A 26586-nucleotide genomic window follows, 5' to 3' on the forward strand; every position below is an offset into this window, starting at 1 on the left:
AGAGACTAAAAAAACAATCCCATTTACCCTCGCACCAAAAAAATTAAGCTACCTAAAAATAAACTTAACTAAAGAGGTAAAAGACCTCTACTCAGAAAACTACAGGATGTTGAAAAAAGATAGAGGAAGACATAAACAGATGGAAGAACATACCGTGTTCATGGATTGGTAGAATCAACATCATTAAAATGTCCGTACTACCCAAAGCAATCTATAAACTCAATGCACTTCCCGTTAAAATACCAACGGCATATTTCACAGATCTAGAATGAACTCTCCAAAAATTCATCTGGAAAAAAAAAGACCTCGAATAGCTTCAGCAATCTTGAGAAAGAACAAAGTCGGTGGGGTCTCAATACCAGATATCAAGCTGTATTAAAAAGCCACTGTTCTCAAAACTGCCTGGTACTGGCACAAGAACAGACATATACATCAATGGAATACAATAGAGAGCCCAAAAATCTGCCCGAACCAATATGCTCAATTAATATTTGACAAAGGAGGCAAGAACATACAATGGAGTCAAGTCTCTTCAATAAATGGTGTTGGGAAAATTGGACAGCTATATGCAAGAAAATGAAACTAGACCGCCAACTTACACCATACACAAAAATAAACTCAAAATGGATAAAGGACTTAAATGTATGCTGAGAAACCATAAAAATTCTAGAAGAATCCAAAGGCAACAAAATCTCAGACATATGCCGAAGCAATTTCTTCACTGATACAGCTCCTAGGGCACTTGAAACTAAAGAGAAAATGAACAAATGGGACTACATCAAAATAAAAAGCATCTGCACAGCAAAAGAAACCATCCACAAAACAACAAGAAAGCCCACTGCATGGGAAAACATATTTGCCAATGTCATATCTGATAAGGGCCTAATCTCCAAAATTTATAGGGAACTCATACAACTTAACAAAAGGAAGATAAACAATCCAATCAAAAAATGGGCAAAGGACCTAAATAGACACCTTTCAAAAGAGGACATTCAGAAAGCCAAGAGACATATGAAAACATGCTCAAAGTCACTAATCATCCGAGAGATGCAAATCAAAACAACAATGAGGTACCATCTCACACCTGTCAGAATGGCTATCATCAACAAATCAACAAACGACAAGTGCTGGAGAGGATGTGGAGAAAAAGGAACACTCATGCACTGCTGGTGGGAATGCAGACTGGTGCAGCCACTATGGAAGACAGTATGGAGCTTCCTCAAAAAACTAAAATGGAACTCCCATTTGACCCTGTGATCCCACTTCTAGGAATATATCCCAAGAAACCAGAAACACCAATCAGAAAGGATATATGTACCCATATGTTCATAGCAGCACAATTCACCATAGCTAAGATCTGGAAGCAGCCTAAGTGCCCATCAGCAGATGAATGGATTAGAAAACTGTGGTACATCTACACGATGGAATACTGTGCTGCTGTAAAAAATAAGGAACTCTTACCATTTGCAATGGCATGGATGGAACTGGAGAGCCTTATGCTAAGTGAAATAAGCCAGTCAATGAAGGAAAAATACCACATGATCTCACTCATTCATGGATAATAGAGACCATTATAAACTTATGAACAAAAATAGATACAGAGGCAGAGCTGCCTCAAACAGACTGTCAAACTGAAGCGGGAAGGCCAGGGAGGGCAGGGGGTCAGAAGAGGGGGGGGTAAGAGATCAACTGAAGAACTTATATGCATGCATATAAGCATAACCAATGGACATAAGACACTGGGAGGTAGGGGAGGCCAGGGGATTGTCAAGGGTGAGGGAAAAAAGGTGACATATGTAATACCCTTTGTAATACTTTAAACAATAAAAAAATTAAAAAGAGTTTTACCACAATTAGACAGATTTCTTAGCTGTATATACATGAATCTTCAGGACTTAAAGACAACTTAAATGTTGTCTTTTATTCAAAAAATGCCAACCACTTAAGCCTCAATTGTAAATATAAAAAGTATTCTCGTCATGTAAAGGTTTTGTACACGAATTCTGAGCTCTATAAACAGGAATTCTTAATGTTTGAAAGCACGTTCTTCTGAAATCGCCAACTAATATAGCTGGAATTGTAAATATTATCTGTATTCTCATCATTTCAGAGCTTTCTACCTGTAATCTTGGTGATTGAGCACGGCCATAGAGATATTACCACTCTATTTACTGGTATTTCAAGTGTTTCTTACACGTTCTTAATCATTTCCCGGGGCTACCATTCTGTATTTTAAGAGTTATACCACACTTAGACAGATTTCTTAGCTGTATATACATGAATCTTTAGGATTTAAACTATTCTATCAAAAAACGCCAACCAATTAAATCTCAAGTGTGTAAGTAGTATTCTCGTCATTTAAAGGCTTAATACATGTAATTGGAGCTCTATAAACAGGAATTCTTAATGTTTGAACGCACATTCTTCTGAAAACACCAACTAATGTATCTGGGATTGTATATCTTATCTGTATTCTTGTCATTTCACAGCTTTTTACTTGAAATCTTGGTGATTGAACATGGCCTTAGAGATATTACCACTCTATTTACTTGTATTTCATGTGTTTCTTACACATTCCTAATTATGTCCTGGGACTTTCATTGTGTATTGTAAGAGTTTTACCAAATTAGACATGTGTCTTATCTGTATATATATGAATCTTCAGGATTTAAACTATTTTATTCAAAAAAACGCCAACCAATTAAGCCTAAATTGTAAATATAAACAGTATTCTTGTCATGTAAAGGCTTTGTACATGAATTCTGAGCTCTATAAACAGGTATTCTTAATATTTGAAAGCACGTTCTTTTGAAATTGCCAACTAATATAGCCGGAATTGTAAATATTATCTGTATTCTCATCATTTCACAGCTTCCTACCTGTAATCTCAGAGAATGAACACAGCCATACTGATATTATGGCTCTAGTTACTTGTATCTCAAGTGTTTCTTACACGTTCCTAATCATTTCCCAGGAGCAGCATTGTGTATTTTTAGAGTTTTACCACAATTAGACAGCTTTCTTAGCTGTATATACATGAATTTTCAGGATTTTATTCAAAAAACGCCAACCTATTAAGCTTCAATTGTAAATATAAACTGTATTCTTGCATTATAGGCTTTATACACAAATTCTGAGCTCTATAAAAAAGCATTCTTAATGTTTGAAAGCACTTTCTTCAGACAACGTCAAATATAGTAGCCAGAATTGTAAATATTATCAGTGTTCTCTTCATTTCACAAATTTCTACCTGTAGTCTCGGTGATTGAACACAGCCATAGAGATATTACCGCTCAATTTACTTGTATTTCAAGTGTTTCTTACACGTTTGTTATAATTTCCCAGGGCCAGCATTATGTATTTTTATAGTTTTCCCACAATTAGACAGTTTTCTTAGCTGTATATACATGAATTTTCAGGATTTGAACTACTTTATTCAAAAAATGCCAACCAATTAAGCCTCAATTTTAAATATATACAGGGTGGCCTTTACTCATGAGATTAATTCATCCCAAGACCGAGCTCGTTAAGGAGCTCGGTAACTCAAATTATTCTGTCAACTCAATGCAAAAAATTGGCCGAGAGACAGCTGGTATCTCAAAAAACTCTTTTGTCGGGACACTCATAAGTCAATGCCCCACTGTACAGTATTCTCATCATTTAAAGGCTTTATACACAAATTCTGAGCTCTGTAAACAGGAATTCTTAACGTTTGAAAGCACGTTCTTCTGAAAACGCCAACTAATGTAGCTGGAATTGTAAATATTATCAGTATTCTCGTTATTTCACAGCTTTCTACCTGTAATCTAGGTGTTGAACACAGCCATAGATATATTATGGCTCTATTTACTTGTATTTCAAGCATTTTTTACACGTTCCTAGTCATTTCCAGGGACTATCATTGTGTATTTTAAGAGTTTTACCACAATTAGACAATTTTCTTTGCAGTATATACTTGAATCTTCAGAATTTAAACTATTTTTTTCAAAAAACGACAACCAATTAAGCCTCAATTTTACATATAAAAAGTATTCTCATCATTTAAAGCCTTTATAGGAGAAACCAAGTTGGCGGCATAGGTAAACACCAGAAATTGCTGCCTCCTACAACTACTTCAGAAATACAATGAAAATACAATACGGACATCATCCAGAACTACAGGAAGGTGGCTGAGTGTAAAGTCTACAACTAGAAGGAAAGACAACTAATACATTCCTATACAATTCTAGGTTCTATCTTTTTTACTTCTAGTTAACATAGTGTTCTGAGCTCTATAGACTTGATTACTTACAGCTTTTATGGGGGGGTCCTTTAAAAATGCCAACTCATTGGACCAAAATAGAAATGTATTCAGTGTCCTCATCACTTCAAAGCAGTTTCAACGTGAGTTTTGAGTGTTTGAACACAGACCCACAGACAGTAAGGATCTATTTACATGTATTCCTAGCATTTCTGATACGTTCCTATACAATTACAGGTTCTATCATTTTGACTTCTGAGTTTCAATGTAACTAACATAGTGTTCTCAGGTCTATAGACTTGAATTATTAAGGGTATTAAGTAGGTTCATTTTAAAAAGCCAACTGATTGAACCGGAATTATATATGTAAACAATACTCGTCATTTCCCAGCTGTTTGAATGTCAGTTGTCAGTGTTTGAACATGGCCCCACAAAGATTAAGCCTCTACTTACATATATTCCTAGCTTTTCAGATACATTCCCATACAATTCCAGGTTTTATCATTTTGACTTCTAAGAGCTTTAATCTAACTAACAGAGTGTTCTGAGCTCTATGGACTGGAAGTCTTATGGCTTTTATGCAGGGTTTTTTAAAAACGCCAACTCCTTGAACCAGAAAAAGAAATGTATTCAGTATCCTCATCACTTCACATCTGTTTCAACCTGAGTTTTCAGTGTTTGAACACGGCCTCCTCATAAAGTAATGCTCTATATACATGTATTCCTAGCGTTTCTGATACGTTCCTCTACAATTCCAGGTTCTATCATTTTGATTTGGAAAAGTTTTAATCAAACTAACATAGTGTTCTGAGCTCTATAGACTTGAATTTTTATGTGTTTTAAGTAGGTTCCTTTAATAAAGCCAACTGATTGAACCAGAATTATACATGTAAACAGTATACTCACCATTTCACAGCTGTTTGAAAGTCAGTTTTCAGTGTTTGAACACGGCCCCACAGAGAGTAAGCCACTATTTACATGTATTCCTAGCGTTTCAGATACGTTCCTTTATAACTCCAGGTTCTATCATTTTGACTTCAAAGAGTTTTGATCTAACTAACATAGTGTTCTGAGTTCTATACACTTGAATTCTTAAGGCTTTTATGCAGGGTTTTTTAAAAACGCCAACTCCTTGAACCGGAAATAGAAATGTATTCAGTATCCTCATCACTTCACAGCTGTTTCAACCTGAGTTTTCAGTGTTTGAACACGGCCCACAGACAGTAAGGCTCTATGTACATGTATTCCTAGCATTTCTGATACGTTCCCATACAATTCCAGGTTCTACCATTTAGTTCTAAGAGTTTTAATCTAACTAACGTAGTGTTCTCAGCTCTATAGACTTGAATTCTTTTTTTTTCTATTCACAAAGGAAAAGTTCCAGTCCATCTTTTAATTTTTTTGAAAAATCCCTGACAGTACAGAAGTAAACTGAAATGTATTAATATTCCACTCTTACATTTCCATGACAAACAAACAAAAATTCATGAGCCAAAAAAAACACACAAAAAAAACAGGGAGAAGCTGATAAAACTAAATATGGATCTCAGCATTAACACCTGAACAGAGAAAGGAGTTAAAACGCTTTAATTAAAAAATCACGAGTGGATGATAAAGTGTGTAGAAACTGAAAATTTTTGAAACTATTTAAAACCTGGAATCGCTGACTGTTCAGAAACTACACAGATGGATCATGGGTGGTGGTGAACAGCAGAAAGGGATTATGGATGAATCTGCATTGTTCTAGCTGCTCCCCATGCCACCCGTCTCCAAAAAAAGCTGACATTGATTAGATATTGAGCCAGGCTAATGCTGGTAGCAGATCCTGTGATGGTAACCTGCCTATCAGTAGATCCTTCCACTGGGTTTGCAATTTTGATGTGCGCCCCAGACATCTGATGGATCTCATTGATTTTGGCGCCCTGACGCCAGATTATTCATCCAATCAAATCATTTGGAATGGTGAGTTCATGAGAAGTAGTCTGAGCAGATGCATCCAAACGTGCACTGAATCCGGTGTTGCCATGCATCATGGGAAAATGAGACTGTTGCATTGCCAACTGGTGCAGCTTGATCAAATCTGACTATGGAATGGCATACTGTCCTTGAATGGTATAGGCCTCCAGAGGTGGTCTCTCCAGGTCAGGGTTGAGGCACATGGACAGGGTGGTGTGGGGAAAGCACGCACTGTCGCTGCCTGTGCTGTACCTGTCCTGACCACCTGCAAAGATGACTGGTGAACTGGACGGCTTGGGCCGGTCTGGGATGGTCACGCCCTTCGGGGGGGACTCCAACATGAACACGCAGATCTGTTTCACACACTCAATGATGGATTGCGGAATGCCAGCAATGGTGATGGCCTGCTCAGTTGAGTTGGGGAGCATATCCCCTGCCACCTGGACTTGAGCTCCTGTACTCTCTCTTATTTCCTTGATCTTGCAACCACCTTTCCCAATGAGAAAGCCACACTGACTAGCAGGTGCCACCAGCCGCAGGGTGATTGAGGGTATACTGGCAGCTGTGCTATTGGTCATAGAGCTGCTGATGTCCTCTTCCAGTTTGTCAATGATCATAGAGCAAGCTTTGAAGATGGCATTAGTAGGTCCAGCCAAAGTGATAATTCTCTCAGGATAATTCCCTTCTGAGATGTTGATATGTGCACCACTCTCCTCATGCATCTTCTTAACTGATTCTCCTTTATTTCCGATGATACTGCCAACTTCCTTTCCATGCATAAGTAGCCGGATGGTGAGAGTGACGTTTAATCCACCTTCAATCACACCGGTGTCCATGTCAAGCAGTATTCTGGGGAGCTGTACTTTGAGTGGTCAAGTCTTTGGTCACTGCAGGCGCCAGGTGACTGAGGGGAAAAGGGAAGCAGGCGGGAAGGGGAAGGCGAAGGGCTGGAGGCCGGGGTCGGAACAATAGGGGCGGGCAGGAAGGCAAGGGGCCCTCCCGAGGGCGGGTGGAGGAGGAAGTGGGGGTGGAGGAGGAAGGGGGAAAGAGACCCTGGAGCAGGTGGAGGGCAGCAGAGGGCAGGCAGGCAGGTGGGCTGGAGAGGGCGCAGGCTGCAGCTGCTCCAGCTGCTGCCTCTGCTGGTCTTTTCTTTTTTTGAGGGCGGCCAATAAACAATTTTTTACTGTAAGCAAGGAGATACTTGGTATAGAGACAACACCAAAATAAAACAAAGAAAAAGTACTCTGCCAGCTAGAAACATTAAAAAACAATATCTCAGCAAGCTCTTCTTCCACCAAAACAATAATAATATAATAGTAATAATAGTTCCCCAGCTGTGCCTGTAAGGGAGTGTGGGCACTTTGGGTTATAATATAACATTATACAGACAATACATGGTACTCGTAGTGGCAAACATGACTGTGCAGAGAACACGTGCCCCATGCTTTTCTATTGTCCTAATGAGTTCTCAAAAGGAGATTCCATTGGGGGAAGAATTCTGAATGGTTTTGGTTTTGGTTTAACCTGAAGGTTTTAAAAACATCTTTTTAGTTAAAAAGAACTAAATTTTTTTAAAAAGACAACAACAAAAACATCTTTTAAGTAAAACACAATTCAGGTACCTGTCCTGTGCACAGAGCCGTTCTGTTCCCGGCCCGGTCGGTGGGGCCTATGTGGACGCGTGAACAATGCCCACAGTCCTAGCTGTCCCTTGGCTTAAATACGGGCCCTGAGTGAAATGAGACAAAGGTGCACAGTGTGACCAAAACTGTCCGAGAGACAGGGGTGGGGTGGGGGTGCACATGGTGCCCAGTTTTCCTTCTGCTAGGAGTGGTCTCTCCTCAGCCAGCAATCATCTAAGACACCCCGGGCCTTTCCTGCATGCTGGGCTCATGAGACATGCCCCTGTGGGGACCAAGAGCAGCCCCTGAGCCCCCAGCCCCCTCCATCCTCCCAGAGACGCAGTTGGTCCGGGAGCTGTCGCTGAGCTAGCACCTGTGCTTGGACCACCTGGGGTGTTTGCCAGGCTGCCTTTTGTTCTGTTTGGCTATTTGGAAGTCTGACTGGTTGCAGGGGAGATGAATGGGTAACACCCTCCTCAGGTCTTCTCTGGGTCAGGAGCTCACATGCATATCATGCCCAGAGGCCCGGTTTCCCAGGTGATAGTGGCTCAGGGAGCAGCCTGACCTGTCCCACTCCCCCAGGGCCTGCTGGGTAGCTCTGCTGGCCTTTCAGAGAAGAAAAGGAGGACAGACCAGCACAGCAAGACTGAATGGGACCTAAACTCCCTCCCAGTGGCCACTGGGCCTGAGAGAGGAGAATTCCCAGGGAATTCAGAAATTACCCTTGGGAAACTAACAAATAAATAGTTTCAGGGTAAATGGAAAGGGCCTGCTGGGTATTTGCATTTCCAGCTATCTCCAGGCAGGCTGAATGGGGAAGTTTTTAGGCTAGTGTCTCTCCTTCAGGCCCATGCAATGCCCAGCTTAGCCAGGTTCTCTCTCCCAAACGGAGCTGGAATCACAGGGGACGAGGTTCAGTGACAATAACACCAGAGTTGCCTTCTCTTGCTGGATCCTTCCTTCAAGCCTGTGAGGTAGGCGGGGCAGGCATTCTTCCCCTGGACAGACAGAGCGACAAGGCTTGGGAGGTTTAAAACAAGCCCCTGTCCCATCGCTACCTCTCAGTCGTTCCTGGGCAGGAGCTCTCTCTGTGGCCAAGCCCAGCGGAGACAGTGGGTTAACAGCACTGCTGGCACTCGCTAGGGATGGGCGAGGCGGGTGGTGTAATGACAATGAGAACCAACATGGTTCCCTGGAGAAATCTTTGAAATCTCTGACTAGTCTCAGTCCTAACTGCAGTAAATCCATGGGAACGCTTATATTTAACATTTTAACACATTCCAACGTTTTTGTTAGATACATCTGGAGGGGGCACTGGGAAGAGGGAGGGCGGGTCTGGGGTCCCTGTGGGTCCTGGGTTGCAGTGATAGAGGGCAGCCTGGCTTCTGTGGCCCTGGTCACACTGGCCTGAGGACCCACGTGGGCTTCCCACTAAGGGCCATGCTGACCATTGGGAAGAAGGCTCCTGTCGGGCCCGAGTCCGTTCTTCAAACAGCCTCTCTCTTTGTCTTCAGTGGCCTCTTCCTTCTTCTCTTCCTCTTCCTCTTCCTCGTACTCCTTCTCATCATCACTCCTCACATCCTGGATGTTCTTCGTGAATATACATCTCTTGAGCATCTTCAGGACAAAGTAACCCCAGTAAAGGTGAAGGATTTGCAGGATCATGATCTGCAGGTTGAGGAAGATGTAGGAAAAGAAGGGCTCGAGGTAGAGCATTGGGATCACCAGTGTGCAATACAAAATCCAGAAGGGAAAATGATGAGGCAGCTGATGAAAAATATGGCAGAAAAGATGAAGAACAGGGTATTGCAAGTTTGCTTCCATCCAGCGTAAGAAAACATCTTCTCAGACTCCAGCCCAATGTCGGCCACATTGGGCACAATCATCACCAAGGTCCCACTGCATATGTAGTTAGCACACCAGGAGAAGCTCATCAAGCTGAGAGCAGCCAGGTGGTGGATAACATGAGCAAAAAAATCCTTCCTCTTCACATGAGAGCCCAGGCTAAGTAAGAGAGAACAATAAAAACTCATCTCCAGGATGTAGTACCAGTACTGGGATGGCAGCAAGGGCTGTCTGGGATAGCCATTCCACACCTCCCCGAGGTCATATACCCAAGGTTTATCATAAAGAAACGCGATCCCAGCCACAGTAATCGCTAAGTAAAATGCAAATCACCAGCAAGCCTCCTGGAATTTCTTCATCCTGCAAGGCCTGTCCTGATTCCACCAACTTTGAAACCATCTTTCAACCTGGCGCTCTGTCAGGTTGCACTTCTTTGCCAGGCCATAAACATCTTCAGATGGTTTGCTTGTAGAGTGTTTGTAAAAACTCTCTAAGACAGTGTTTGGTATAATCTTCCAAACTTCCTCTTTAATACCAAAAGTCTTTGCTAGAGGTGTGGTGATAAATTTTTCAAAGAAATGCTGGATAATCAGCAATCCAAAGGCATATGGGATGGTCATGTACAGATGAGAGGGTTTTACAAAGACGAGTCCATTGTGATCTTCGAAGGTCTGACCACTTTATTGCTGGAGGGAGCCAGAATCTTTTCAACCAAAACCAGTCTTGAAAAATTCTTGAGTGTATATGATAGCTCACTTCCAACGAACTCAGGTACAGTATAAATATATGTATGTGTGTGTGTGTGTGTGTATATATCAAAGTGTCACAGCATCCCTGTCTGGAGCTTCAGTCCACAGAAGGCGCCCCCAGCCTTAGCCACCCAGCCGACTGCCCAAGTTCCAGCCCTGCACCTCCTACCACAGGGCGGCGCTCCTCATCGCTGCGTGCACTGGTATTCCTGCAGGGACCCACCCTCCAAAGTTGCAAGTCAAGATTTCTGACTGAGAGCGATCCGTGACGTGAGGCAGAGTGACTGGATGGCACCTGCAGGTTCTTCCAGACGGGATGTCCTTTCCTGTCTCACCACTTGTGCAGCTGCTCTTCCTCCTTCCATGGGATGTTCATTCCTTCAACTAATGAAGGGTTTTTTAAAATGCCAACTTCTTAAATCGGATATAGAAATGTAATCAGTATCCTTGCCACATCACAGCTGTTTCAACATGAGTTTTCAGTGTTTGAACATGGCCCTCATACATTAAGGCTCTATTTCCATGTATTCCTAGCATTTCTGATATGTTCCTATATGATTCAAGGTTCTATTATTTTGACTTCTAAGAGTTTTAATCTAACTAACAGTGTTCTGAGCTCTATAAATTTGAATTTTTAAGGGTTTTAAGTAGGTTCCTTTAAAAAAGCCAACTGATTGAACCGGAAATAGAAATGTAATCTGTATCCTCGTCACTTCACAGCTGTTTCAACGTGAGATTTCAGTGTTTGAACACGACCCTACAGACAGTAAGGCTCTATTTATATGTATTCCTAGCATTTCAGATACATTCCTATGCAATTCCAGGTTCTATCATTTTGACTTCCAAGAGTTTCAATCTAACTACATAGTCTTCTGAGTTCTATACACTTGAATTATTAAGGCTTTTATGCAGGGTCCTTAAAAAATGCCAACTCTTTAAACCAGAAATAGAAATGTAATAAGTATCCTCATCACTTCACAGCTGTTTGGACGTCAGTTTTCAGTGTTTGAACACAGCCCCATGAACATTAAGGCTCCATTTACATGTATTCTCATCATTTCTCAGCTGTTTGAAAGTCAGTTTTCAGTGTTTGAACACGCCCCTAAAGACAGTAAGGCTCTACTTACATGTATTCCTAGCATTTCAGATACATTTCTATACAATTCTAGGTTCTATCATTTTGACTTCTGAAAGTTTTAATCTAACTAACATAGCGTTCTGAGCTCTATAGACTTTAATTCTTAAGGCTTTTATGCAGGGTCCTTATAAAACGCCAACTCTTTAAACCAGAAATAGAAATGTAATCTGTATCCTCGTCACTTCACAGCTGTTTCAACGTGAGATTTCAGTGTTTGAACACGACCCTACAGACAGTAAGGCTCTATTTATATGTATTCCTAGCATTTCAGATACATTCCTATACAATTCCAGGTTCTATCATTTTGACTTCTAAGAGTTTCAATCTAACTAACATTGTGTTCTGAGCTCTATAGACATGAATTCTTAAGGCTTTTAAGCAGGTTCCTTTAAAAAAGCCAACTCATTGATCCGGAATTATAAATGTAAACAGTGTACTCGTCATTTCACAGCTGTTTGGATGTCACTTTTCATTGTTTGAACACAGCCCCATAAACATTAAAGCTCTATTTACATGTATTCCTGAAGGCTTTTATGCAGGGTCCTTTAAAAATTCCAACTCATTAAACCAGAAATAGAAATGTAATCTGTATCCTCATCACTTCACATCTGTTTCAACGTGAGTTTTCAGTGTTTGAACACGGCCCACAGACAGTAAGGCTCTATTTACATGTATTCCTAGCATTTCAGATACATTCCTATACAATTCCAGGTTCTATCATTTTGACTTCTAAAAGTTTTAATCTAACTTACATAGTGTTCTGAGCTCTATAGGCTTGAATTCTTAAGGGTTTTAAGCAGATTCCTTAAAAAACGCCAACTCCTTTAACCGGAATTATAAATGTAAGCAGTATACTCGTCATTTCACAGGTGTTTGAATGTCAGTTGTCAGTGTTTGAACATAGCGTTCTGAGCTCTAAATGCTTGCATTCTTAAGGCTTTTATGCAGGGTGCTTAAAAAACTCCAGGGTCTATCATTTTGTATTCTAAAGTTTTATCCTCATCATGAGCCTGTCATAGAGCAGCAGCTGCCATGGACTGGCTTATTTGAGTGTACACCAACATCACATGAAATTATCAATCATATTTACAGATGATCCAGAGTGTTCCTATAATCAATAAAGGGGAAAGAATGGCTAATTAGCATGGACAAGATGACCTTTGGTGAAACAGACCACTCCAGAGTTCTCCTGCAGGTCTGCAAAGATTAGAAAGGACATCAGAGATCCCACAGCAGAGGTCAGCAACCTTTTCTGTAGCAGCCAGAGAGTCAATGGCTTAAGGTCTCTGTTGAAACTATGAAGTGTCTCCTCATAGTTTGACAGCATCCAAAGTCAATACATGAGCAATAGGTAGAGCTCTATTCAAATAAAACTGCATTTGTGGACACCCGAGTTTAAATGTCATATAATTGACATGAACTATGCTCAAGGCATCTATTGGACTCAGGGCCCTGGGCCTCACTTGGACTCTACCAGGCAGAGGCTCAGCTCTTTGTAGCGGGACTCAACTTTCCCGGGTAGGCTCAGCTCTCTGGAGCTCCCAGACTTGGCTCACAAGCTCCGAGTCTGGGCTAAATTCTGAGTCTTCAGTGATGTCGCACTGCACACAGATAAGTCACAGGCTTTTTAATATATATATATATATATATATATATATATATATATATATATATAATTAGTTTTTAAACAGTGGTAGGGAGAGGGATAGAGAGTTGGAAACATCGATGAGAGAGAAACATCAATCAGCTGCCTCCTGCATATCTACTACTGGGGACGTGCCTGCAACTAAGGTACATGCCCTTGACTGGAATCGAACCTGGGACCTTTCAGTCCACAGGCCAATGCTCTATCCACTGAGCCAAACTGGTGAGGCCCCTAACCGTTAGGGCAAGTCACAGGCTTTTTGCGTGTTGGCAGAGGCACCTACAATGTGTCTAATGGGTCTGAGCACCAGACCAACCTGCAGGAACACACTCTCTCCAACCCTTCTCCGCGTCATTCCTTTTGAGCAGCAGCTGCCGTGGACTGGTTTCGTCGTGAAGTTGTATGTTTCACACCGAAACATACAACATGTGTAAAGACATTCCATCGTGTTCCCATAATCAGGAATGTCTGAAGAATGCTGATTAGCATAGTGAAACAGACCTCTCAAAAGCTCTTAAACAGTGATGCAAAGATGATAAAATGTATTCAAGATGCTAGATCACAGGTCAGCGGCCTTTTCTGAAACAGTCAGAGAGTAAATGGCTTACAGTCTCTGTTCAAACTCCAATTTCTAATCAGTTTGACAGCGTCATAGACAATATGCACACACAGCTGCAGGTGCATTTGAATAAACCTATTTTGTGGACCCAACATGTGAATTTCCTATAATTGACATATGTTGGCTGCAAGACATTTTGGACTCTGACCTAGAAGCCCAGGCCCAGGCTGCCTGTATCTCAGGGCTCAGGTGGACTCTCTGAGCAATGGGAACAGGGCCTGGGCCACCAGAGCTTTGGGCCTCACTAGGAGTCTCAGAGAGAGGCCAGGCTCTTTAAGGCAAGGCTGCAATGTTTGGGGCAGAATTCAGCACTTCATGGCCAGGCCCAGCTCTTTAGGTCTAGGCTAGGATTTCCAAGTCTCTGAGGCTTTGAGGCTAGGCTAGATTCTGAGACTAGCATCGGTCTTTTTAAAATATATATATTTTTTTATTGATTTCAGAGAGGAAGGGGGAGAGAAAGAGAGGGAGAGAGAGAGACATCAATAATGAGAATCATTAATCAGCTGCCTCCTGCATGCCCCACACTGGGAATTAAGCCCGCAACCCAGGCACATGCCCTGACCAGGAATCGAATTGTGATCTCCTGGTTCATAGGTCTATGCTCAACCACTGAGCCACACCGGCCTGGCACTAGCATCAGTCTTTAATGATGTCATGCTGCACATTGACAATTCCCAGGCTTTGTTCATGTGTTGGCAGTGGCAACTTACAATTAGTCTAAAGTGTCTGAACACTAGACTGGCCTGCAGGGAATAGACACTCATTCCACCCCCACTACCCAATGCTGCTGAGTTCCATCATGGCCTTTACAGAGCACAACTGCCACGGACTAGTTCCATTTGAGTGAACACCAACTTCACACAGAAGTATAAAAACATATTTTGGGACATTCCATAGTGTTTCTATAACCAGAATGTAAAAATAATGGCTACCTGTCATGGAAAAGATCGTCTTTACTGAAACAGACTTCTCCAAATGTCTTAAACAGCCCTGCATAGATTATAAAGGTATCCAAGATCTTGGGTTAGAGGTCAGCAAGCTTTTTTGTAAAAGTCAGAGAGCCAGTGGCTTACGGTCTTGTTGAAACTCCATTCTCTCCTCATAGTTTGACAGCATAGACTATATGCAAACAAATAGAGGTGGCTCTATTGGAATCAATACCTATCTGTGGACAATAGAGTGTGAATTTCATATAATTGGCCTGTGTTAGGAAGCCAAGCCTCCCTCTGACTCTTGGAGAGATAGCCGCTGGCCTAGGCTGCTAAGGCCATGGCACGCGCTTGGACAGTTTTGCTTCAGGAGATGGAAGAAGTAGGTAGTGGGCTTTCTCTCTTCACTTCTAGGAACAGCACGATGGATTAGCCAACACTCTAGTCAGTGCCAGACAGACTCACTAGATTCCACTTGGACTTTCTGTCTTTTGGGTGATTAGATCTACCATGTGCATAGTGAAAGGACAAGGCCCATTGGCCCTGCCACCTGGGGATAAATGTCTCCAACCACATTGAGAATTCCCCATTGAGATCTTCACTTCCTAAGGTTTGGCCTTCAGAGAAGAGTCATCAAGCAGCTCAACAGATATGCTGTCTCCCATCAATATATTTCTGCATGTAATTGATCAAGGTATGCCATGTGGACACTCCCAGAGTGGGGAATGGGACTCGCATGAACCAATCTACTCCAACATTCTTACCTCCCTTTTTAACTGCTTCTTCTTTATTAAAACAAGAAAAAGCAGGCATTTCCAGGTAGCACTTATTGGGCCACTGTTGGATGCACTTGTCAGGAAACCATCCCAATAACCTTTTAGAGCCTTTCTAATGACCCATGCTGCAGATATGAATGCAGAAGAATCTCTGTCTGGTGGCCAAGATTAATAAATTCCCTGTCATCCAAATGTATTTTTCTTTGAACATTGTCCCCCGCCATTAATTATTTACACCTATATTTTATGTTTTTCTGCTTGTGGATATTATAGAACTCACATAGTTCTTCTAAAGAGCAGCACACATTTTCAAGGGTCACACTTTGTCCTTCATCTTTTGTGTCCTGCTGTGATTTGCATCTAGTCATGGTAGCAACCGCCACAGGAGAGGGCACCACCGTTATCACCCTTGTGTGTCTCTTCTTTGTCAGTGCTTTTTTCCAGTCCGTGAAAAACCCTGAAGTATTCAAATTTCCTCCCATGTCATTCACAACTCTACCGGGAAACTTTCCAATTTTTTCACATCTGGCTAGCATGGGGAAAGAATCTGCTCATGTCCTGAAGCTCCTCCAGCTGCATCTAGAGCCTGGACATGAGCTCAGCAGGTGATCTCAAGTGATGATAAGATGCATGTCCATGTGTGCTGAAGGGAACACTCAGAATTATTTCAGATTGTGTGCCATCACCAGAGACATGGGAATTGGATGCAGGAACTCCACTGGGTTCCCACAGCAGTCCTCACACCTCCATCTAGTGACGCTGCAGCCCCATGTCTAGAAACTGCCTTGCATGGCCGGGGCCTGGAATCAAAACTGGGTTTTGTAACTTAACCCTTGACTTTCTTTCCATTTCAAAGACACCGTTCCTCACTCACTGGCTGATGGCTAATGCCCTCCAGCACCATGTCTACTGCCCAGTCTCAACAGATTATTCACCTGATTTTTATTGACTAACTTATAGGTAAACAAAAATGTGCTCATATTATTCAAACATAGAAAAATATCTCTTCATTTCTTGAACAAGCACGGGGCTGACAAAATTTATCTGTAAAATTATTTCATTATTAAATTTTCAGGGGTAACCAGGTTATTCCTATATAATAAAAGCCTAATATGCAAATTGTCCCCTCTACCGGAGTTCAGCTGGGAGTTCGACTGCTCAAGCAGTCGCTATGATGTGCACTGACCACCAGGGGGCAGAAGCTCCAACCTGTAGGTTAGCTTGCTGCAGTCGCTGGTGGGCTGGACTAGAGAGTGAGGTGTGAAGTGAGAGCCCTCAGGAAGCTCCCAAGGTTTGGTGGGGCCCCAGGTGGAGGCAGCAGTGGTGGGAGCCTGGAGGGACCTGGTGGTGCAGGAGGCTAATACATTTCCTAGGACAAAGGAAACTAAGAAGAAAATAAATAAATGGGACTACATCAAAATACAAAGGGAATCCACCATATGAGAGAACATATTTGGCAATGATATATCTGATAAGGGGTTAATATCCAAAATATATAAGAAACTCATAGAACTCAAGAGAAGGAAGACTACCAATTCAATTAAAAAGTGGGCAGAAGATCTGACTAGACACTTCTCCAAAGTGGACATACAGATGGCCAAGGGACAATGAAAAAATGCTCAATCCCTGATCATCAGAGAGATGCAAATTAAAACAATGAGGCATCACCTCACAATGGTCAGAATGGCTACCATCAACAAATCAACAACTGACAAGTGCTGTTGAGGATGTGGAGAAAAGGGACTCTCTTGCACTGCTGGTGGGAATGCAGACTGGTGCAGCCACTGTGGAAAATAGTATGGAGTTTCCTCCAAAAATTAAATATAGAGCTGCCATTTGACCCAGTGACCCCACTTCTGGGACTATATCCTAAAAATCCTGAAACATTAATCAGAAAGAATATATGCACTCCTATGTTCATAGCAGTGCTACTTACAATTGCTAATATTTGGAAACAACCCAAGTGCCCATTAGTAGACAAGTGGATAAAAAAGCTGTGGGACATTTATACTATGGAATATATGCAGCTATAAAAAGGAGGGATCTCTTAACCTTTGGGACAGCATGGATCAACTGGGAGACTATTATGCTCAGTGAAATAACCCAATCTGAGAAAGATAAATATCACCTGATTTCACTTATTTGTGAGCTCTAATGAACAAAATTATTTGACCAATACAATAAGACCCGAAGCATGGAGGCATGGAACAGACTGCATACCTCCATGTGTGGGTAGAGGGGATGAGAAGAATTAAACCAAAGAACTTATATACTTACTAGTGGCCTGGTGCATGAAATTCATACACGAGGGGGGGAGGTTCCCTCAGCCCAGCCTGTACCCTCCAATTGGGAACATCCCTCTCGCAATATGGGACCGCTGGCTCCTAACCGCTCACCTGCCTACCTGCCTGGTTGCCCCTAACTGCCCTCCCCTGCTGACCTGATCACCCCTAACTGCCTCTGCTTGCCTGATCACCCCTAACTGCCCTCCCCTGCTGGCCTGATCTTGCCCCCAACTGCCCTCCCCTGCAGGCCTGATCTCACCCCCAATGGCCCTCCCCTGACAGCCTGATTTTGTCCCCAACTGCCCTCTCTGCCTCAGCGCCCACCACCATGACTTTGTCCAGAAGGAAGTCAGACATCCGTAAGGAAGTCGGATGTCCAGAAGATGGCCGGTCGACCCAGTCTAATTATCATATTACCCTTTTATTAGTATAGATATGAATAGCCCATGGACATGGGCAATAGGGTGGTGCAGATCTTGGGGTGGGGTGGGTAGGGGCTGGGAGGAGGGGAGTAAAGGGGAGTAAATGGAAGACATCTGCAATACTATCAACAATAAAAATATACAAAAATTAACCTACAAAATAAAATGTAACTGGTGATGGCAGTTTCAACCCAGCAATTTCTATTCTGAAAATATAATTAAAAATTACTCAAAAAAAAAAACACATAATGTAATCTACACTAATAAGAGACAAACATGCAAATTGACCATACCTTTGCTATGCCTTAAGCCACGCCCACCAGCCAATCAGAGCAACTATATGCAAATTAACCCTACCAGACTGCTGTACCAATTTTTTGGTAATTTCTGAATCTGCCGCTATACCACTGTACCTAATTTTCGGTACTTTGCCTAGTACGTGAAAAAAATGCGTCGCAAACTAAAAATAACCAACCAATCGTGGTCAAACCTCATGGTTAGCCATTGCAAATGTCTGCCCCCATGTGTTTGAATTGCCTTTGAGTGGTTTGACGTGAAAAAATTCTGAAAATTCACAATGAAACGAGCAGCTGATGAACCAAGCTTCAACAGGAAAGCGAAGTAGGTCTAAGCTTATCACAGTCCAACAAGTGATTGCTACTTTGGTTGATTCAGACTCGAAGGAGTCAGAATTTCATCAAGAATACGTTTCCAGTTCAAGTGACACAGACAGTGAGAGCTCGAGTGATGAGGAGAATCTTGAACCTTATAGATCTAGAGCTAGATCAATAGTAAGAGAAGGGGGCGTATCCCTCAAACAGCTGATGGGGCAGATCTAGGTGGTGATGAAGGTTGGACAAGGAAGTTTGTATCACCAAATTCAGATCTGAATTTCACTGAGGATGGAAAAGGCCCAGTGAACATTCCTGGATCTATCACAGAGGAGAGTGAACGGATTGACTTTTTATCCTTGTTTTTGGATGATACTTTCTGGCAAAATTTGACAGAAAAAACCAACCTCCGGGCCCACCAATTGCATATAGCAAAGCCCAACTCCTACAATGCCAAAAATTTCAAGGATGCCACAGTGGAAGAAATGAAGGCTTTTCTTGGACTGAGGAACTATATGGAATACTTATGTATAAAGTCCAGCTATCGGGATTATTGGACAAATGAGGGCTCTGACTTTGTTGGGTTTACTCCCGGATTTCGAAATGTTATGACTCGAGACAGATTCTTTTTACACATAATTGATGAGGAAGACACAGATATCGATAAGACAGATAGAATATATAAAGTTAGGCCTTTCTTGGAGTGTCTGCTCCCCAAGTTTCTCCCCTTCTATCTGCCAAAGCAACATTTGAGCCTAGATGAGGGGATGATCCCGACAAAAAACCGCTTGGCCATTAAGCAGTATATCAAGGATAAGCCCACAAAGTGGTGCATCAAGCCTTTCCTTCTCTGTGAAGGTGAGACTGGCTACATTTTGAATGCAGAAATCTACACTGGTGCTGCACCAATGCCTATAAAAGACTTGAGCGCAGGAGGAAATACAGTCTTTTGTCTCCTGACCTCATGTGCAAAAGAAAATAAATCTCATGTGCTTGTCATGGACCGGTTCTACAACTCTGTAACCCTTGCTAAATATGCACTGTCAGAATTACACACAGGAATTGTGGGAACCCTACAGCAAAACAGGAAGCAGTTTCCTAAGTTTCTGAAAAGTGTAAAAAAAACTTGCTAAGGGTGACAGTCACTATCTATGTCAAGAAAGTGTAACTAACATGCTTAGTTTGGCAGGATAGAAAGCCCATCACATTTATTTCGAACTACCACGATCCAGCCCAAAATGTAGCAATAAACAGAAGAAATAAAGATGGCAGTGTGCAAGAAATACAGATGCCACAGCTGGTAAAGGACTATAATAAATATATGGGTGGCTGTGACAAAAATTACCAGATGACCCGCCTTCACTGGTCTCGTTGTCATTACCGCTGGCCCTGGCAGCTTTTCATAAAATTTTTTATGTGGGCCAGTTATAATTCTTATATCTTGTATGCTTCAAAGCAGCAAGCTGCTTCAAAAAAACCAGTTTATTTCACTGGCTTTTCAGTTTATTCAGAAACTGTGCCTGCAACTTATTGGTGGATACAGGACAGCAGCCCACCGCCACCCACAAAAGGAACCCTGCCCTCAAAGGATGACCCCAGGCAATCATTTTCCAGAGATTCCCCCTGGGACATCATTTAATCATATCTGTGTTGTGTGCATGGAAAAGCACTCCAGGTACAACAAGCAAAATCCTGGAGTGTCTTACAAAGACAATCCATGCAAGAAGGTGAAGAGCAACATCTGGTGCTCACTTTGCAAGAAGTACCTCTGTGTGAAACAAGGCTCATCCTGCTGGGTGGATTGGCACACAAAGGTGGAATATTGGCAGTAGATGAAAGGTAGACCTATTTTCTACAATGTCTCCAAGTTCCATCTTATTCTAACCACTTGTTTGCATGTAACTAACATTTTTCTATATCATGTTGGTTTTTTTCTCTTTAATGCTCAGGAGCCCAGGTATAGGGGACAGTTAGGTTCAGGGCCTCATGTCTGGTAGACTTAACCCAACCAAGATGGCAGCCAGCAGCCACGGAGCTGGAGCAAGCAGGAGGCTTGGTTGCTCCAGTGGTGGAGGAAGCCAAGCTTCTTGCCTGCTGCGGCTGGCTCTGAGCTCCACTCAAGGCAACAAAGTTTCAATTATAGAAGGTAAATAAATCCCTGAATAAAAAAAGAAAGAAAAAAAGGAGAGGCTGGGAGCTTACGTTGCCGGGGGGCTTGGCCAGCCTGAAAACAGCCCTCAGCCCCTCACCCAGACTGGCCAGGTACCCCAGTAGGGACCCCTGACCCTAAAGGGGGTGTGGCCAGCCTGAAAACAGCCATCAGCCCCTCACCCAGGCTAGCCAGGCATCCCGGGGAGACCCCCACCCTGAAGGGGGTGTGACGAGCTGCAAACAGCCATCAGCCCCTCACCCAGGCTGGCCAAGCACCCCAGTGGGGATCCCCACCCTGAAGAGGGTGTGACCAGCCTGCAAACACCCATCAGCCCCTCACCCAGGCTGGCCAGGCACCCCAGGGGGACCCCCACCCTGATCTGGGACACCCTTCAGGGCAAACCAGCCAGCCCCCACCTGTGCACCAGGCCTCTATCCTATATAATAAAATGGTAATATGCAAATTGACCCTAACAGCAGAACAATTAGGAATGACTGGTCACTATGACTCACACTGACCACCATGCTCAATGCAGGAGCTGTCCCCTGGTGGTCAGTGAGCTCCCACAGAGGGAGCTCTGCTCAGCCACAAGCCAGGCTGATGGCTGCCAGCACAGCGGTGGTTGTGGGAGCCTCTCCCGCCTCCTCAGCAGCGCTAAGGATGTCCGACTGCAGCTTAGGTCTGCTCCCCGCTGGCAAGTGGACATCCCCCAAAGGCTGCCAGGCTGCCAGAGGGATGTTTGACTGCAAGCTTGGGCCCAATCCCCCAGGGTGCAGGCCTAAGCCAGCAGGTGGACATCCTCCAAGGGGTCCCACACTGCAAGAGGGCATAGAGCAGGCTGAGGGACCCCATCGAGTGCACAAATTTTTGTGCACCAGGCCTCTAGTGTTTAAATAAAGCTAAACATGTAAAAGTTATATGAAAAAATTACAGTTCTTTATTAACAAACTAGAGGCCCAGTACATGAAAATTCATGCACTTGGATGTGGGGGTCCTTCAGCCTGGCCTGCGCCTTCTTGCAGACCAGGATCCCTTGGGGGATGTCCAACTGACAGCTTAGACTTGCTCCCCTCATGGTAGGCCCGGAGTTCTCAACTCCTGATTCTGCCTAAGTCCCTTTCAGAAACAGACTTTTGAGTGATTAAAATTGACAGCTGGGTGGCAGGCAAAGGCACCCTGGGACCTTGCAACCCTGGGGAAGTTAGCTGGCCCAGCCCTAGGACCAGGCTGCTAACAAACCTGCTTTAGAGGTCAGGTTGTGTCCTCCTGAGTAGAGCCTGGTCCTGTGGAGGCAGACCCAAACTGTGGATCGTGTGAAGCTTCAGACAATTTCTGAAAGACAAAGGAGGATGGGTCTTAGCACCTGGCACCTCCTGGGAAGCTCAGAATTGGCAGACAGAACACTCAGCCACAGTCATGAAAAGAGCAAGATTTCAGGGACGCTCCCAGGAGGCATTAAACTCTCGGAAATGAACGCCACTTTACTTTTTGTCTTCTTTTTTCTTTTCTTCTCTTCCCTTTCTATTTCCTTAATTTCTTTATTTTCTTTAGCTTTCTGCTTTATTGATTTGTTATTATTTTAGTCTCTATTGTTTCATTCATATATCTTATTTGACTTTTCAATTTTCCTCTTCAAATTTTTTTCTTCTCTTTTTCTACTGCTTACTCATCTTTATTCCTTTTATTTTTGGGGTCTCTCTGCTTTCTCCTCTATTTTATTTTCTTTATTTCATCTCTGCCCACCCATTTTTGTTTTGTTTGTTTGTTTTGTTTTCCTTTCTTCTTGTATTTTTCCAATCATCCTTTTCTTCTATCATTCTTGCTTTCTTTAATCTTCCCTAATTCATTCTTCTCTTTTGGTTGCTTTTGTTGCTGCAGGGGTCTTTGTATGCCTTATTTTTGTTTCATATTTTATTGTGTTTAATTTTGTCCTGCTCTATCAGCAACTCCACAAAGGCTCACATGATGTGGTTGGGGCTGAGCCACATCGTCAGACAGCCTCACAGATTCAATTCATGGACTGGACAACAACATTATTCAAGACCCAATTAAAACAGGAGAAACCAAATAACACACAAAAAGGGAGCATCTGTAGAGCACACAGCTCAGGAGATCTAAAAGACTGCACCACTGCATCCCATAAAACACCTACAACTTAAGAACATGCCACAAAGTCTGGGCGGCATAGGATTGTTATCTAATACATAGAAACAAATACAAAGTAGCAGCAAAAATATGGAGACAAACAACCCCCAAATGAAAGAAAATGAGGAATTGCCAGAAAAGAAACTAAATGAAATTAAGGCAAGCAACTTGTCAGATAAATAAGTCCAAGCCATGGTAATGAGTGGTCAAATAACTCAGTGAGAACTACAAGCAACCCAATGAGAATTATAGGGGTTTTAATGAGAACTACACCAGCATAAAAAGTATGATTGAAACCGTAAATAAGAACAAATCAGAAATGAACAATGACATAGCTGAAGTAAAGAGCACCCTGGAATGATTCAACAGTAGAGTAGAAGAAGCTGAGGACCGAATCAACGAATTGGAAGGCAAGATAGAAAAACAAAACATCCATTCAGAGCAGCAAATGGGGAGAAAAAAAAAAAACTAAAAAGCAAGGGGAGAGTCTAAGGGAACTTTGGGACAACATGAAATGTAATAACATTCATATCAGTATTAAACAAACTAGGTTCACTTATGTATTTCTTCAGAATATGAAACATATTCCCCATAGGCCATGCAGGATTTCATCTATGACATAAGACATAATCCAATTACTGTCAATGCTACTAGCAAACTCTCTGAAAGAGTCTGGTGCTCATGTTTTCAGGAGCTGTGCATGGTGGAAAAACTGTGATTCTCCTCGGAATTAATTCCTCCCCAGTTGGATTTCAGCAAACTGCTCCTAATAACAACAGATTATCATTATTAAGTGATACATCTACTAATTGTGTCATGAATGTTCCAACATGCTCCCCAAGTGAATGGCATTGTAGTATAATAGTATCGCATGGAGATTAACATGGGTCCACACTCTGGTTTCACCTGTGTATTCCTTCAAAGTGTGAACCATATTGACCAATAGATAAAGCATGTATTTCCCTCTGACAACATATAATCAATATTGTATTTGTGAACATTACTAGCACGCTGTGTCTAGAGTTGTCTATTATTAGTATTTCAATGAGCTGTGCATTGTGTAAATGCTGTAGGGAAGGGTTTGGTCCCTTAGATTTAAGTCATACAACGCTGCATTTTGACCAACCGTGTTCAGCACAGGGTATCATTCCTAAAGGAAAACCCTGCCTCTTATGTAATACATTTTCCAACATGCTCCTCAAGGAAATGGTATTACATGGCAATATTCCAAAGAGGTTACCAGCATGCCACACACTCGATTTAAGTGTGTATTCCTTCAAAGAATGAAACATATTCCCAAATCGGTTGCATATTTTGGGCTGTGACATCACTTCTAAATGTCCACTTGCAGAACTTGCTAACATCGTCCAGAGGGAGTGTTTCAGTGACCTGTGTGTGTTCTGTAAGACTTTAGCAAAGTGTTTGAAAACTCTCGGAATTAAATCATAGCAAGTAGGATTTTATTCAACTATTTTCCACACTTACCACCTTTACTAAAAGTAACTCCTGCTAATTGTGCATGAATGTTCGAACATGTTCCCCAGTAGGTGGCATTATAACATTGGACAGGAGACATCAATGAATTCCCCTGTGTATTCCTTTAAAGAATGAAACCTGGTCTCAAACTTTAATGCACACTAGTTTTGACTTATGGTATAATTAGCGTATTTATAAATCCTACCAGCAAACTGTCTGCTCCTAGCGTCTCCATTCTCTGCGCACTGTGTGGCCACGGGGCAGTGTGTGATCACTGCCGTGCGTGAATTCACACTGAGCAGGGTTTTGGCAAACTGCTTCTATCACAGACTATTACTGGCAAAGGCAACTCCCACTAATGACAAAAACTTGTGCACCCTGTGCGGCTCCCTGAAACAGTAAAAGGGGCTCTTCTGGACAGTTTCCTAGTAGCATTTACACCTTTGGTTTCCCTGTTCTGCTACAGACTCATTGGGAAAGGTTTCACCCTTTCCCAACTACGCTAGGGACTCCCGTGTGCTTCAGCTGTATCTTCTGTGCGGTGGTGTAGCCCCTTTCCTGTACAATCTGAGTGACAGTTTACTTGGAATGGTTATATAGTATGAATGATTAGCTCACAATCCAAGATAGCTTTATACATCTTGCTCTTCAAAATGGTGTTAGTGTGGTAGGGAAAATAATTACATTTAATTTCACAAAATCCAGAACATGCTGGTACCAGGCAGATTCCACAGTGGCTCCAAGAAGGCCACTCCCACCTCTCCCAGCAAAAGGGGTCAAGAGCTAAAAATGGCCAGAACCTTCCATGGCACCTGACACACTTTTATGTAAAGGTCAGGCTTGTAGATTATTCATCCATGATGCTCAAAAGTCAGAGACTGAGTAGAAGGCTAAGATCTGGAGAATACTCATTTTGTCTTCTCTATGGAACAGTTTTTCTTCAAGTGGGACCGGGCCAATCCCTTCACACTCCTCTGCTTCCTGGGTCAGAGGGTGTTTTACAACACTGGGTCTGATGACTTCGATGTCCCCAGGCAAGGGCTCCATCGCTTTCAGCAGTTGTTATTAGGACATCAAAACCTACCAGAAACGCTCCTCTGTGGTGCTGCTGGCTGCGGGCAGAGTTCCAGTAGGAAGCGCTCACTCCCCCTGGGTCTCCATGTTCCTCAGATTGCTCCCCTGTCCGTCAGGGCTTCTACCCTCTGCTGCATGACTTTCAGGATCAAGGCCAGCTCCTAGAGGGGCAGGTCCACACACACCTAGGGGCTCTGGACCTTAGAGGGCTTTTTATTTGCAGAGGATTCATCATTTCCTTAGTAGGAGTTCCATTTAAGAATTATAATCCGTGGTCAAAAACCACGTGTGCATGCTGTGTGTACATTAGGCCCCAGCTTCACACTTACATTACCTATTGGGACTATGTCTCAGTCTCAGGTCAATTACAAAGGCGAACCTCGCATGTGGAATGCTGGTATCCTTTGTGGAATCTTATCATTCCATTTCCGGGGGGAGCATTTTGGAACATTCATTACATATTAGAAGAAATTTCTTGTAGTCATGATATTGTGCTAAGGATAGTTTGCCAAAATTGCATTTGGTACATATACATTCTAGGAGGGGTAAAACACTTTTCTACAGGTTTTCCAAAATCCGCAGCTTATTGGAAAACTACAGGGTGACTATTCTGGGCAGAGTGTGCTTGTAACATTTACAGCTTTATTGATTATACACGATGTCATAGACAAAGGCATGCATTAAATATTTAAAACTAGAGGCTTGGTGCACGAAATTCGTGCACTGGATTGGGAGGGTCGCTCAGCCCTGCCTCCGCCCTCAAGGGATGTCTGACTGAGGGCTTAGGCCCACTCCCCACTAAAGCCATCAGTTGGACATCCTTAGCACTGCCGTGGAGGCAGGAGAGGCTCCCCCCACCGCCACCACACTCACTAGCCATGAGCCTGGCTTGTGGCTGAGCA

General features: G+C 42.8%; 2 pseudogenes across 2 annotated transcripts; both read right to left on the bottom strand.

The window, feature by feature from the left end:
• Positions 1-5983: 5983 nt before the first annotated feature.
• On the bottom strand, positions 5984-7032 carry LOC308532703 (poly(rC)-binding protein 2-like; annotated as a pseudogene). The gene has a single exon. The product of its transcript is annotated as a poly(rC)-binding protein 2-like (transcript).
• A 2217-nt stretch (positions 7033-9249) lies between these two features.
• On the bottom strand, positions 9250-15887 carry LOC308532583 (ceramide synthase 3-like; annotated as a pseudogene). The gene is made up of 2 exons: positions 15800-15887; positions 9250-10385 (listed from the first exon to the last, which is right to left on the bottom strand). The product of its transcript is annotated as a ceramide synthase 3-like (transcript).
• Between the last annotated feature and the right edge of the window lie 10699 nt (positions 15888-26586).

The sequence above is a fragment of the Myotis nattereri genome (assembly GCF_964212035.1).
Source record: "Myotis nattereri genome assembly, chromosome: 16".
Classification (NCBI taxonomy): domain Eukaryota; kingdom Metazoa; phylum Chordata; class Mammalia; order Chiroptera; family Vespertilionidae; genus Myotis; species Myotis nattereri.